The sequence below is a fragment of the Falco biarmicus genome, chromosome 8, assembly GCF_023638135.1.
Source record: "Falco biarmicus isolate bFalBia1 chromosome 8, bFalBia1.pri, whole genome shotgun sequence".
Lineage (NCBI taxonomy): Eukaryota > Metazoa > Chordata > Aves > Falconiformes > Falconidae > Falco > Falco biarmicus.
In genome coordinates, this window is record NC_079295.1 from 21,414,557 (window position 1) to 21,426,905 (window position 12,349).

The 12,349-nt window shown below is 40.1% G+C and overlaps 1 protein-coding gene across 8 annotated transcripts in view; it reads right to left on the bottom strand.

Moving 5' to 3' along the window:
- The window catches only part of METAP1D (methionyl aminopeptidase type 1D, mitochondrial), a 56,537-nt gene that overhangs the window by 29,609 nt on the left and 14,579 nt on the right, over positions 1–12,349 (bottom strand). The gene's annotated exons all lie outside the window — the stretch shown is intronic.

Genomic DNA, 12,349 nt, shown 5'->3' on the forward strand with positions numbered 1-12,349 from the left:
GTCCTTCACTAGAGTGAAGAGTGTAAGGTTAGGGAATTGCATCCTATAACCCGGAGTTCAAGATATAATGAGCAGAGCAGAGAGGTGTAAGGGTTTACAGCTGTTTCTACTAAACTGCTGTGGTGATGGTGGAAATATGCTCCCCCCCACCAGAAGATGCTCTGCACAGGGAAGATGTTCCAATCAAGAGCTTGCTGCAGATACCTTGTAGGATCCTAATTAAAACACTTATTTTTAAACCTGTCAGTCATTAGTAGGTGCTATTAATGTGTAACTTGGAAGCTTATTCATAAATATGTGACATTTGGGTCACTGAATGAATTATAATGATAGGATTATGGATCAAATTTGGAAGAGTACAGTATAATGTTTGGAAGCTGGTTTACATTTTTTTTTAAATACCTTTAACTTATCTCCTTGCTTAACATTTACAAAGACCTCTTTCTTATCATAAAAGTCCCTGTTTATCAAACAGTGATACAGGAAGAAGTTGTTTACATTTTCAGAAGTACCAACATACATCACTTATGACAAAAAAACCAAGCACTCCATAAGAAATGCTCAATCACTGTCAATCATATGCACTAAAACATACATAAACCAAAGCATATGGTGTGAGCTATATTAAATTCAAACCGAACACAGAATTACAACTATAACAAACAAAAAACAAATAATTACAAGTGACTCATAGGTCTATTTACACATCTCACCAAACTGCTGGAAAGGTAGGTAACCATAGAAACCTGACAGCCTAAATCCAGTACTTTAAAATTTTTATTTAGTTTAAAATACTGAAAACAATGTTTCTATTTGACAAAACCCATATTTTTAAAGGCTTCAGCTTTTGTTTTTCTACTTAAATAAATGCTTAAAATTAGTTCACCTCTCAGTTACTGATAATTTGCCTTTTAGATTTGATTTTATCCAAGTAAAGATTACCGCTTACTCTTTGTAATATAAAATGTTAATACATTTTAATACCGCAAATTAGTATTTCTAAAATTTCTTTAATGACTGAAATTAAATAATTATATGAAACAAACACTCCTGCACTTACTATTAAATGTTTTGTCTACAGACTTTTCTAAGCTGTACGCTAGCATAAAAAAAAAAATAAAAATTACTCAAATTAACTGTTAAAGCTGAAATGCTAATAGCCTTTTCAACTTATAGTTCTTTTTCACTGACAATTACAATTTGCATGGCTTAAAATTTAATACTATGATTAGTACTAATGTCCTATATTTTACTTCATAATATAAATGAGTAAAATATTATTTTTGTAGTTCACTGGCTCTTAGGCTGTAATGTTCAGTGTGTATTTCATTATGCAGATGAGCAATGGATGTCGTCTAACATGATTTAAATGGGTCAACAGTATTTTCCTATTCACATTAATCATCCAGACAGCCACAAAAAAAAAAAAAAAGAAAAAAAAAAAAGAAAAAAAAAAAAAGAAAAAAAAAAAAAAAAAAAAGAAAGCCTTGGAAACTAACCTAGGTAATCTCTTTTTATCACCGACTCTTCCCACTAGTCAAACAGCAGCAAACGTGCTACAGGAGATGGGAGCCTCACAAAGCGGGGAGCCAAGGCTGGGCGCTGCTCCTCTTGCTGGTGCACAGCTCCTGTCGCAGCTGGTGCCGGCAGCGGGCAGTGCTCCCCGGGCTGCCTGCGGCCCTGTGCCAAGAATGATTCTCTGCCCGCGAAGTTCAATGGGAGCTGTGTGTTGACAAACTGAGCAAATTTGAATCGGCAAAATTCATTCTTGGCACAGGGACATGCGACTGTGCTGAACGCAAAGGCGTGCTGCCCGCTGACGTGATGCTGGCAGCCGGGCTGTCCTTGAGTACATACACATGTCAGAAAACTCCCACTAAAGTCAAAGGACACAGGATCAGGCCATTTATTGCCGACTGTTTATAAAACACATCAAAATTAAGAGCTCTATTCTCAAGCCACATAACCATCATCTACAGCCCATTTCATGTATGGCATATTGCAAACAAAACGGTCATTTATAAGTAACATAGCACTTCTCTGGAAAGGGAAGCTGTTCTAACAAATGCTAAAGGGAAAGAACGTAAGTACAAAACAGGCAGAAAGCAACAGGATGATCAGGTACCAAATGTTCAAACTAATTTAGTCAATAAATATATTATTAGGATTAAAAAAAAAAAAAGCAGCAATCAATTGCCTCAAACACAAAAGTACTGTCGTGCCACAAACTCTCCATAAAGGCAGAGATGACATGTTCGACTATATTACAGTGTAACAGGACTTGCAGAGCTTGCCTGGGAAACCCCACGCTGTTCATATGCCAGGCCAGATCCTGCTGGACAACACAGGGGAGGTCCGAACCACTTGGGGACGAGATGTACAGGCTGTGAGGCACTGGACGGGCAGGCGGTAGGACTCCTTACCTCCTCGCTTATCACTGCTGGACACCCAGCAATGGATGGTTAAGCTTTACCAGTGATTGCTCTCTGCATCCATCCTTACTTAGACACACTGATACCAGCACAGCCATCAATATTTCAGTTTATTTTCTAGTAACAAACTCTTGAAACTGGTTTTGGTTACCATTGAAAGTAGCTGTTATTTGCTAAATAGGTGTCAGTGATACAGCACACACAACATCTCCAGAAGCTATACTGGCCACTCATTTGCCAACACAGTCCAAAATTACTGATTTTGAAATACAAAACCCAATAATACAGTTTGAGCATTGGCCATTGGACTTCTCTGACAGCTTTTACCATGCTTCCTCTTCCCATCCACAGGTGTAAATGAAGAGGCGTAGGAACTGAGCTTCTGCTTTTAAAGTAAGATAATCAACATATGGCAAAGCAGGAGGTTTCAACTATTCAGACCTCACAAGACGTCATTTGGCAAGTATTTCACCAGTACCTAATAAACAGGTGGGTACAGCAGGCACCTTAACTGGATGCAGTAATTGTTCAGTACAAAGAGCTAAGGCATCAGTGGGCACTGACCTGGTGGCTGATTTACGGTAAATTAAACAATAACCACCACTACGATGACTAACGTTCAGTCTTTGCCATGACTTTTTCTAGGTGTTGGGAACATGGAAGAGAGGTCGGCTTATTTCATTCAACCCATGTGCAGGTCAGTATCTGGCTCACTTCTTCCCCCTGTGCCCTGGCCCATGTAATACGCATCAGGAAGAGTTAAGACAACTGACATTCAACATTTTTGGGTTTCTAAAGCCCATCGTTGGGACTGGCTCCAGCCCTGCCCATCTGGCCCTTTGCTTTCCAATGAGAAAACACAACATTTAGATCCCAAGACCTAGCTGTGAGCCCTAAGCGGTAAAGAAGGACCTTTGGGCTTCTCCACTGTCTCATACTCCATGGTCAACACCCCAGCTACTGCTATGGGAGATTTCCTGGAAGAACTGCAAGCATTCATCTCAGTAAATCACAAATTACAGAAGCTGCTTAATTCCTAAAGAGAGGATTATGCAGCCCAGTTGCACTTATAGCAGTGCCTCTCACCTCTAAATCTTGACCTTGCTCCCAGTCACTTCTCCTGATGCGCACTTTACAGGTATCAGTCACCCACGTAACACCTCCCCATCTTGTACGGTGCTGCAAAGATGGGTACCACATTGCCCATGACAGCCACTTCCCACACAGGTTGACTTAAAAAAAATAATAGAATATTTCTAAACTATTTTCATCAGGTGTTCACTCACTTTGTACAGTTTATTGGACTACTACACCACCTGATTTTCTTAGAGTAAGCAAAGGGTCTTTGCAAGAAATTAGGTCTCCAACTCCTTTTTCTAGACTGAAAAGGGTTTACATAGCTCTTTTCTGCAGAGATAGTAAATCTATGAGAAGCAATAAATGTTTTGATTTCCACAAGATGAAGATAATCTACCTTGTCAGCTAAATATGATAGGCATTTCTTCACAGCAGGCTTTGCTACCTTTTCTGCAAAGCTGGGCAGTAATCCATGGAATTCTCCAGGGGGACATCCCACTTGACCAATTAATAATTTGCAAACTCAACTCACCCCTTTTAGATTGCCTTGCATGATTTGTCAAACATCTACCTCAACTCTCTTTTTTTGTTGTTTTTGTTACAGGTTTGTGGTTTAAATATACAGATTTGCAATAGTATTGCACACTGGAGAGACAGACTGGTGTGGGCAGCAACCTGAGGCCATGGCTGGATCTCGCAGTTGCTCTGACAGGAGCCAGCTGCTTGCAAGTGAGGAAACGTTTCAACCAGAACACAGCTCCCAAGTACTTATTTATTTGGTGCTCTGGTTAGAGAGAAAGAGGTCCACAGAACTGACACAAGAGACAAAATTTATAAAGATATTAACTGCATAAGAAGAAAAGTTTTTGCAAAGGCTTCCCATTCAATTTCATACCAAAAAAAAAAAAAAAGGTGGCTTTACTTCTCAATAAAATTTAACATGACTAGAAGACAAGGGTGCATAGCTAGCTGCCTTGTGTCACACAAGACACAGGCATATATTGCATTCATTATGGGGAGGACTGAAAAAACAAATAAAAACCAGGCTAGTAGTAAAGCCATGCATGTCACAAGAAGTACACATTGGTGCTATTAAGAAAAGCCAGTGACCCTGGCAGCCCCTGGTAAATCTGATGATAGTGCAGACCCATCCTGACAGTGCTTCACTAAACCTGCAGATCTGCATGGGGAAACACTGAGGTCTCAATTTTACTGGCGATTTCAGCTGCAATGGCACTATTTTTCTAATGAAAAATCAGGTCAGTGGAGTTTTTCATTAAACCTCTATCCAGATGTGATGCACGATGTAATACAAACTGTTCTGAGAATTATAAAATAGAGGCTTTTATACTCTTGCTGTCCAGCTCAACTCTGGAGCGAGTGCTGGTGCTCCCACAACTTTCTGCAGAAGCCCAGCCACAGAAACAGGCACCTTTCGCATTTGACTGTGTATCTTTGGTCTGTCTCTTGGAAGACTTTGATCCAACACCTGGATAAATTCTGGGTGAGAAACTTTGGTGCTAAAATATATGAAAGTGCGATTACAGAAGTCATGTGCATTGATAAAATCATGGCTGAGACACGTACAGGAGAAGGTCTCTCCTTCAGACTCTAAAGCAATCCCCAAATCAGCAAATCCAGTCAACTACGTGCTAAGAATCCTGCTCTAATTTTAATCATTGTAAACATGAAGTCCATTTCAATCCACCTATATGGCCTACTGTAAAGTGATGTGACTGTGAATTTGAGTTTTATGACCCTGGCCACAACTTTATAAAAGTCTGGGCTCCTGATTCGCATTCACTGAGCAAACAGCTCCAGCAAAGTTGAACCTGATGTGGCTGCTCCCCCTGCAATGGCACGGTCGGCAGAAGCAATGTGCTTGAGTCTCCGCCGTGCCTGCTCATGGTGCAGTGGTTGGTAGTCCATCACCACCACCTGCTGCACCAGAGGGGATAGGAGAAAACCAGTGGCTTTACCCCAGCCACTCAGCAGACTATTTTCAGCTGGTTGAACTGCCACCTGCCAACCTCCCACCGACCTGTTTGCAACGTCCAGCTGGCTCCCACAGCTGGGGATACTGTTGCAACAAAAGCTGCTGAAGTTTGTCTACCAGCTACCTTACTCTATACCTGAATTTGTGAAACAGTTTTTGCTAAAGATTTATTTGGACAAAACAGACCCCAAAGGAACAAAAGCAAGACTGACTTTATCAACACTGTTTTAGAAACAGCCGCTTCTCCTGCAGTCTTTGGGTTGCTCTGCCATTAAAGTTTTGGCAGAGAACATGCATTAGTTAAGGAGAGTACTCTACAACCCAAAACTCTTAGACAATGTAACAACGCCACTCAAAAAGAAACCTTGGGACAGAGCTGTATAATTCTTGCTGGTACAACTCGATCTTTTTGAGGAAGCAATTTACATCTTCCCAGAAGTGAATTCTTCCCGTGACCTGAGCTTCTGCTGAATTAGTGGGGTGTGCCAGAGCAAGCAACCCAGACAAGTCCCACGACTTTATTTCTTCAAGGAACACCCATTTCCTTTAATTCTCTGTCATAAGCCACATGTATGTTAATAACAATCAGTGCAGAACGACCAGCAATAGGTCAGAGAGGTGAGACCTGCCTAGTCCCCTCACATGTTAGTTCAGAAAGCACATGGCACAAGCCTCATTACCACATACCACCTCATCCACCATGCAAGGGAGCGACATGCAAAGGACCACAAACCACTGCGGGCAACACCTCATCTCGGTGTCAAACCAGGACGTCTTTGCAGGATGCCTGTCTGCTTTGTCCAGTGGAGAGGGACCTCACATCAACAGCTCCAGATGAGTTCACAAACACGTTTGAGAGCTACGAACCCAAGCAGCATACAGGCAGGTCTGCGGTGACCACACCAACTATTACATAAAGCATTTTTATGTAATAAAACCATTTTTACAACTTGTGGAAGGAGGTTAGGAGCTCATTATTGCTTTTTTCCAACTCCATCTTCACCTGTGTCTATCATAAAATCCGAGGCTGAACTGCCGGAATTTATGTGAAAAACGAACAATTTCTTTGACATATTCCTTCAATGTTTTGCCAAATCTGTTGACTTTCATAATTTAAAAAATATATAAGGCAGGACCTAATTTCAGTTTATGTATAACTAAACATGGAACAGATAATCTGAGAAGTGTACATGTTCCTTTAGGTAACATCTGATATGTCATAAGTATTAATGTATAAATTTAGATCATGTTCATTACTGCAACAGTCCTTCACGGTTCAAAATAAGCTTGATCTAAAATTGAAACACAGCTTTAAACAGGTATTTTAACCATAAATACCTGAAAGTAAACATCTTTAAAATGGTAAGTTGGAGACTTTATACAGCTGGTTAGAGTGCCTGTTTATCATCTAAATTCGAAACAGAACAGCGCGACTTTCAAAAACACTCATGAAAGTTTTCTCAGTCTGCACACTACAAAGTATGCCTGCCAAAAGACCTCTGAGGAGCTCTGAAGAGGCCTTTATTCCCGTTTCTAAGGCTTCCATGCAGCAGGGCAGTCTGTTAAACATTTGGTTTCCAACATTTTCCTCTTTGTTCAGAAATTAAGTAAAGGGAAAGACATCTACTGATTTGGAAAGGACCACGACTCTAAAAGGAGAGCTCCACAGGGTATAAGTCATTTAATGAAATAAACAAACGAACTTTCCATATTTTGTTTCTATGTCATAAAACATTTCCAGATTGCTGTTCACTAAAATAATGTATTTAATATGAACTATCTTAAAGGAATTAAGAAAAAATAATAACTCTAAATTCCCTTGCCCAGGAACATCTGTAGTAACTACCTCTGAGGAACAGCCAAGTTATCATACGGATAAAGCCCTCTGCCAATTAACAGTTCAATTTGTAAATATTACCTTAAATGATTTCTCCTAGATCCTTTCAAAAACATAGCAAGATAATCCAATAACTAAGACAAAAGAATCTTGACACTTCTATCATACTAAGCATAGCTTATATATTTATATATATATGTAAATATATTAAAAATATAAATATTTTTTATATATATATATACACACTGTATTTTTCCGACTGAATTTCATCCAATAAACTGCAAGACCTTACTCTGTGGTATATGAATTTTCATGCCTACTCTCTCCTACAATTAAAACATGACATGCTCTGGTTATGTGACACACCTTATAAAGTGGACTGCACTCAGGTAATCTATTTAAGATGGGGCATTTGTTTCCTTGACATCTCTAACCCAATGTAGTAAACTAAGATTGAGGCCAAAGCGAGTATTTTATCATCCAAGCTGGACAGACTATATGGTGCTGATACATAATAAACAAATGCAGTTGTTTTCAACCTGTGATATGAGGAAACCTGGGAATTTGATGGCCCCATCCAAAGACTGTGAAAATAATATTTTTTTTTAGAAAACAAGTTCATTATCAATTTGTTTCAGCTCCCTACATGGGAGTCCACACTGCCACTGGAGGACGCTTAGAAAAACCCATGCTCGAAAAGCTTGAAGATCACTGAACCAACAGGTCACAGGCAGGGAGGTCTCCTCTCAAGCACAGGGCAGCACTGTTCCCTCCGTGGATGTTTCTGCCTGTCTGACAGTGGATCGCTCGGCTGTTTATCGGAGCGGCGCCATGGGGAAGGACACTGTGCCGTGCAGTGCTGGCTGGCAGCTGGTGCCCAGGGCTGGGCTCGCCAGGGCAGGAGCGCAGGGGGACGCTTGGGCACAGGGATGACTGAAGTGAGGGATGGGGAGATGAAGGGCTGAAGAAACCTGGGCAACATGGCAAGAGCCGCTCACAGAAGCGGCACAAAGAACAGGAGCTTTGGTGAAAACTGCAGAGATGGACAGAAAGGTTCAGGGAGAGAAAAGTTACGGAAGTTCACACCGAAGCGTAAGAAGGGACAGTAGAAGCATTTGGCAAAACAGAAGAAGGCAGAAGACCTGGGAATTTGGCAAACAAACCCCAACACGTATAAAGAGGGTAAGAAATGACCAATTGAGAAGAAGCCCTGATTCTAACAACCACCTGATTTTCAAGTTTTGAAACAGTTCATTTCAAAACATTTTTCTAGAGTCTGTTCTCACTCTAGATAACACCAAAGACCAGTGGTGTCATCTGAACTGCTGAATACAAAATATGAGTGACTTTTCCTAAAAGAAAACTAGAACTTTACTTCATACAGTGCCTTTCATACTTACTGTGTAACAAACTGCTTTAAATACTGGCAGGCAAACAGCCATTATGCACTCAAGAGCTCATACATAATAATACTTAGCATTTTTATAGTGCTTTTCATCTTCAAAGTGCTTTACAAACAACTCATTAATCTCAACCAACGCACCTGCAAGGTAGATAAATATCTGCATTGTAGGTGGAGAAAGACACAGAAAGTTCAATGGCTTATCCAAGGCCACACACCCCACTAGCCCCAAACTCCCTAGCTCCTGGCTCCTAGCCCCATGAAGGACCTGAGATCACGCCATCTCTTCAGCCACAGAGCCGTAGGGAGAACTCTCGCTGCGAGAAGGGCAGTGGCAGACCAGCAGGAGAGCCTCCCGTTTCAGAAGCAGGTGAGTTCCCAAGCACTGCTAGCCAGCCCCTTCCCCTCTCCCTTACTTATTTTGCAAACCGCTGCACAGCCTCTAGAGCAGGAGATTCCTACAATTCGGACAACAGAAACCTGAAGCCTGTGGCTTCAGAGTACCGCCACAATGCAAGAAAACAACTTCAGCTTCATGCCTCAGGCTTCCTCTATGAAAAACTTGGAATGAATTTTATCTAGCAAGAACAGTAACTCACTCCCCTGCTGGTGACTGGAAGAAAAATCATCTTAATATGATTCTACTGTATGATTGCACTTTTACCTTTTTGAGGTTTAAAAAGATCTGATATGATTTATTTTTCCATGCCTTTTTTTAAAACAACCCTCAGAAATACCAGGAATGTCAAACCTGGAGCAGACAACAAGCCTGGAAGATGTGAACAATACAATACCTGTACTGTGCTACAGCAGACCTTATATTCTCTTCCACAGAGAAAAAGAATAATGAATTTTTAGTAAAGACATCTTTATTTCAGATGTTTATTAGTCACTAGACTTAAATAAGTAAATTTTTCTCTGTTCAGCCTTCACATCCGTGAACCCAGAGCTTTACAAGTTCTCCAGCTACTTCAGTTCCTTGCAGGGTAAACAGCTCATATTTAGAAAAATAAGTAAGTCAGACAAACTGTTACAGTAACAGAAAAACAAACAATAGCTGAAGGCAAATTTCCCCACACTTTTCCTTAAGAGATTAAGGAAAAGTCTCTCTACAAGTAATGGTATAACACGCCAGTTAGGTAAACACGAGCAGTAAAAGATAAATGAACAGCAGCAAAAATGTATGGAGCTGAAAGAGTAGTAGGTTCTGCCTGCTTGTCCAGTCGATCTGGACATAAAAGCAGCTTTTAGTTACTCTTCCCCATCTGAACTTTTTAAATTTACAGAAGAAAAAAACCTACCAAGGTCATACAATCCAATACAACATGAAAAAAACAGTTCTTGATCATTAAGCACAAACTACATGTTCCCCACATGTAGAAAAATTTTAAGATAATTATTTCATTGCTTTAAAGTGGGCTTGTGTCTGACTGCCAGCTCCATGCTTTTTAAAAAAACTATGTCAAATTTACAACTCCTGATGAAAATAAAGGCATATGAGAGCAAACTAAAAATAAAACATACAGGAAATGCAATTAAATTTAATTACATTGAACACTAACATTCACTCTGCAATCATTAAAAAATTCTAAAAACATTTTCTAAATAAAAAATCCACTATGATAATATTCTGCAGCTAAAATAATATATGATGTCTATATAATGCAGCTTTTCCAACAGAATGAAACGGATTAAAGAGAAATATGCAAGAACAAAATTAAAATACAAATTGTATCCACTAAACTCTGGAAGCATAAAAATGATGGTGTAGTAAAAAACCCAGCAACACAGAAACAATAGTGCTGCAACATTTTTCGTTAATTTGTTTAGTAACTTGTCACTTTATTTGTAAGCAATTAATCAAGGGATGTCAGAGTAACTTCTGTCACTGCCTGTGCTCCTGCTCTTCACTGCTCCTGTTTTCAGTCTGGGTTTAAAAGAATCTTTTCTCCTAATTATCAACAAACTAATACCTGGTTTTACCGGTGGTGAGGTATGCTACCCATCAGTACAAGGCAATACTATGTAAAAACAACAAAGAAAACGAAAAAAGCAGGAGGCAAGGCCTGAACACAGTTTTCTTTCAATTCCCTTGGAAATTGTGGTACTACAGGTCTTGGATTCCAGGGAAGAGGGGATCATGTTCATCAGTTACAGCAGCTCCTCTGGGCCTAAGTCCAGGTAGACTGCTTGTCTAAACTTGATGAAATATTGGCGCCATCAGGTAACAGCAGTGGTCAGGGAGACTCCAGAAATGTGTAACTGAAAACTAAAAAATGAAATTAAAACACTGCTGTAGCCAAACAGCCTCTTTCTAAAGGATGAAATAACTGTAAGGCAGAGAATACACAGTGTACAGATTGCTCCTTGTACATGTTCTCTAGCTTTTTCACATACGTATATGAAAGACGAGGCACACAAGTGTATTTTAACAAACACTGATTTAAAATGGAAATACTTTGGAAAGAAACCACTGTGACAAACATACACAGCTTCAACAGGCACAATATAAAAAAAACCCAACCAACAATTGCCCTGTAATCCATTCCCCCTCCCACTTCATTACTTCAAAATATTTTCAAATTAAATTTTAATGCTCATAAATATTGCTAGATCAACAGTAGTGTGATGTGGTGTTTAGAAGCACTGCAAGCTACCCAGGGTTGGCACATCATCATGTCAAACTGTCAAAGAGAAGAAGAGGCAGCAACTCTGTCTCACCAGATGTGCATTTCCAAGTACTTTAGGAATGTGCTTGGGAGCAGGGGAGAAGGAAGGAGGAATGAGAGAAAAAAAAAAGAAAAGAAAATTACACAATCCTGAATTAAGAAGATCATTGTGACTAGGGGTCCTACAGGTGGTTTTAGCAGAGAAAAGGCCTTTTACAGACTGCATATGTGATCAAACATTACTTCGAAATCATAGTTTGCGGTAGACCAGTAGGACTGTCACTGAAGAATGCTCAAAAGCTCCTAAGCTTTCAATTCAGTTTTCTCATGATTCGCAACTGTCACCGCCAGATCATGTCTAGTCTAGTATGTCTGAATATCATGGAAAGGAAAACCAGCTTAGATTTCATGACACAGACCTCTGCTACAGCTTTAGCACCTGAAGAGCTTCAAAACCAGTAGTAGGTCTGCAAGGTGGCTTTGACAGAAACTCAGGTCTCTTCAGAATAAAAACCAAAAATACCATGACACTACAGAAGTATTTTTTGGTAGCCTCAATCTTACATGCAAACTCTACCTATACATAGAAAACCATGCAAGAAATGAGGGGAAGCATGCCAGACCAGCTCAGTTCAGTTTCCCCTGCACAGCTAGAGAACATCCACAACACAGAATTCCCAGCACTTACAGACATGTGGTATGGTTTTTTATGTACTTGTTCAATTCAGCTTCAGGTCTAGGTAGGGTAATTCAGTGCAAAAGCTTGAGTAAAAAGAATACATTATCTAAATCTAGAAAGCTACTTCACGCATGTCCACTGTTAAACCGTGCATTAGGCTGGCAGCTTAAGAGCAGCAGGCATTAGGGCAGCCTCAGGCCCCGTTTCATCCTACTGATGCCACACTGCCACAAGATCCTCCACAAATTACTCCCTCA